Raw genomic sequence first — 4149 nt, forward strand, 5'->3', positions numbered from 1 at the left:
TCTCTCTCTCTGAATATCTTCTTTCATAGATCTTGAAATATATTCCTGGAATTGTGGAATTTCTCTCTCTCTGTCTCTCACTCTCTCTTTGGGGATATCTTTCTTTATAGATCTTGGAAATACTGTATTTCCTGGAATTATTGAATGAATTTCTCTCTCTCTCTCTCTCTCTCTCTCTCTCTCTCTCTCTCTCTCTCTCTCTCTCTCTCTCTCTCTCTCTCTCTCTCTGAATATCTTCTTTTCTTTCATAGATCTTGGAAATATATTCCTGGAATTATGGAATTTCTCTCTCTCTCTCTCTCTCTCTGTATATATATATATATATATATATATATATATATATATATATATATATATATATATATATATTTATAAATTAAGTAGTGTATGATAGAATTCGCTCCTCTCCTTTTAATGATATTACTCCTTTTATCGTTATTTAATTTCGCATTTATCCATACCATTCTTCTCCCTGATTTTCACATTCCACCATGATGGACATTCCATCATTAACGACCTTTTTATTTATAAATCAAACTCCTCCATTCTTCCCTTCGCCGTTAGTAATTTACCGTAACTGTTTTTATATACTTTTTTCTCCTTTTTAGTTTTCTGTAAAAGAAAACTATTGTGCCGGCTTTGTACGTCCGTCCACACTTTTTCTGTCCGCACTTTTCTGTCCGCCCTCAGATCTTAAAAACTACTGAGGCTAGAGGGCTGCAAATTGGTACGTTGGTCATCCACCCTCCAAACATCAAACATACCAAATTTCAGCCCTTTAGCCTCCTCAGTAGTTTTTATTTTATTTAAGGTTAAATTTAGTCATAATCGTACTTCTGGCACCGGTATAGGTACCAGCAACACAGGCCACCACCAGACCGTGGCTGAGTTTCATGGGCCGTGACTAAGAGTTCCATGGGTGGTGGCTGAAAGTATCATATAGCATTATATGCTGTACAGAAAACTCGATTCCGCCACATTTTTCAGCTTTTTATTTTGTGTTTTTTGCAGTTCACCGTCTGCCTTTCAGCATATTGTGAACTTCTACGGTATAAAAGTCACGTTAATATTTTTTATTTTAATTATTTTTTTGTTTTTCATTATAATGGTTTTTTTTTATGAGCGTATCTTCGCCGTAAAGTTGTTATCTGAGACTAATTAGCGACTTACTGGATAGGTTACGCCTCCAGTTGGTGCCGTTAATCTAAAATATGTGTGACCCCTGTCGTATGTATGTATATATATTTTTTTAATTTGTGCTACTTTCAAACAATGTCTCCAAGACGAATGAGTGATTAAAATAATCATTCTTTCTCTCTCTCTCTCTCTCTCTCTCTCTCTCTCTCTGTCCATTTTTAATGGTATAAAGTATTGTAGTATTTTGTATTTTTAATGGAATAAAGTATTTTAGTATGATTCTCTCTCTCTCTCTCTCTCTCTCTCTCTCTCTCTCTCTCTCTCTCTCTCTCTCTCTCTCTCTGAACCCAAAGTATGATTCTGTCGCTCAGTAAGCAAGAAAGATAGCATATAATCAATATATCAAGATACCTATACCAGCCACCCACGCAGCCACCTCTCGAAACCATTTTATTAATTAATCAAGCAAGCGGGCACTTATTTAATCAAGTGAGTAAGCAAGATAGCTGCTACCCAACCAGCCACTTACCTGTCTAATCAATCAATCAATCAGTCAATCAAAGAGAGAGCCATTTAATTAAACTAGTAATTAAAAAAAAATTGCCAACTAACTACCTTACCAGTCAATACAGCAAGCAGTCAGGCAATTATCTTTAAATATTGAATATTGAAGCAAGCAATCAGGCACTGAGCTTGGTCCCACTAACCATGTGGATCTGGAGTCGTTTGGGGATCGGGTTCAAACAAAAGTTGACGAAAAACAAAAACAAAAAATAAAAAAAGGGGCAATATTTTTCTAGGTCACCGTTTGTGGCATGGCTTGGCATACCTTCCAAGTTAGTGTACCCTTTGAAGCTGGGCCCTCAGTGGGGTGATTTGAGAGAGAGAGAGAGAGAGAGAATGTAATCAAAAGTTTAGAGGAAAAATTGTGTCACGAATTTTTTTTTTAAATGGGCGAATCGTTTTATTTTTAGTATATAAACTTGTTTCATGCCTTACATTAAAGAGAAATTTTGCTAAGCGAAAAGTCACGAGAGATGTAATAAGACGATAATAAGATAATTATACTGATAATACTAATAATCTACGTTCTATAACAGGGAGAAAAGGAATTTGGAATCGACGAGTGTTACAAATAATAAACTTAAAATGAACGCACGAAGTGGGAAAGTCGAAACGGCTTCATGTGTTATGAACTGATCTGTAATTATTCTTGATTGTATTGTGATTAGTTATCTCTCTCTCTCTCTCTCTCTCTCTCTCTCTCTCTCTCTCTCTCTCTCTCTCTCTCTCTCTCTCTCTCTCTCTCTAAGAAATATTTTCATCGTTTTGGAACATTCAGAGCGAATTTATATATACTGACTCTCTCTCTATCTCTGTTCCATATGAATAGGTTTCATCTTCTGAATAATAATCTCTCTCTCTCTCTCTCTCTCTCTCTCTCTCTCTCTCTCTCTCTCTCTCTCTCTATCAGAAATATTTTCATTGTTCTTGGAATATTCAAAGCGAATTTATATACACACTCTCTCTCTCTCTCTCTCTCTCTCTTGTTCCATATGAGTAGGTTTCATCTTCTGAATAATAATAATCTCTCTCTCTCTCTCTCTCTCTCTCTCTCTCTCTCTCTCTCTCTCTCTCTCTCTCTCTCTCTCTCTATACTGACATGCAATTTACGAAATTGGTACTGTAATTGTAGTAATCATATCTTTGACAATCTTGTCGCGTAGAACGTTGACCACAGTAAGAACAGCTTAAGTGTATTGCAAATAGATTTTTAGAGACATTCCAGGAGAGAGAGAGAGAGAGAGAGAGAGAGAGAGAGAGAGAGAGAGAGAGAGAGAGAGACGCATAACAACCAAACACAGCTCAACTCTAATAGATTCCATGGTAGAAATCTCGAAGTGAAAAAGAAACTTCGTTCGAGAACAGAGTTCCAGCAATCGGAGTGTCAACAGCCCAGAGAGCCTTCCACTGAATGGCTGAAATTCCTGGGCGTCTTCCATTGTGAAAAGTTGGTTGTTTATGAACCGAAAGTTCGCGGGAATTTTAGAAAGTCGCGAAATGACGGTGGATTTAGAGACCACATTCTCGTTCCTGCCTTTCTTAAGTTGACTGGGGACGTAAATTTGCAAAAGGGGAAAGGTTTTTGCCATTTTTGTATATTCCTGGTGTCCCGTCAGGCGACCTCTAGAATATTTGACATTTGTCTTCCCGTTTGCCTGTTTCTCGTGATCAAGACTTCAAGCTTCATAAATGATTTATGGGTGATGGTGATTCAGCATATTTTTTTAGTGGATCCAGGGGTCAAATTCAAGGTTGCATTTTTCATTCCAAGGGTCAAATTCAAGGTTACATTTGTCAGTCCAAGGATCGAATTCAAGGTCACATTTGTCAGTCCAAGGATCAAATTCAAGGTCACATTTGTCAATCCAATGGTCACATTCAAGGTCACATTTGTCATTCCAAGGGTCACATTTGTCAATCCAATGGTCAAATTCAAGGTCATATTTGTCAATCCAAGGGTCAAATTCAAGGTCATATTTGTCAATCCAAGGGCCAAAGTCAAGGTCGTGTTACTGGGTCATATTTGACATGCATATTCCGTTAATGAAGCCGCTTGCAGAGTGGGGTCGAGGTCAGAGTCGTACTCAGAGGTCAAAGGTCAAATAAGAATTTACCACCGGCGGGGCATTGTGTTTCACGACCAGTTCTTTGTTTTGAATTTTCCCGTCAGGATCCGCATGTTTGTTTGTACGAACATTGCCCTTGTTGGCGTGAGGCCAGTTTAATATGGAAACAGGTCTGACAAATAAAAGTTATAAGTAGAAATACGATTCTGGCTCGAAAATGGGTATCAACCAGTCTCAAAATTAGGTTGTTTTCTCCTCAAGGGTATTGTAGGTATACCCCTCCTTTGCAAATCTCTCTTTAATTTTGTTAATATATTGGTCACTTACCTGTTTCTATAATAATAATAATAATAATAATACAAGAGGCATAACGAACAATTTT

This window comes from Macrobrachium rosenbergii, chromosome 42 (assembly GCF_040412425.1).
Source record: "Macrobrachium rosenbergii isolate ZJJX-2024 chromosome 42, ASM4041242v1, whole genome shotgun sequence".
NCBI classification, from domain to species: domain Eukaryota; kingdom Metazoa; phylum Arthropoda; class Malacostraca; order Decapoda; family Palaemonidae; genus Macrobrachium; species Macrobrachium rosenbergii.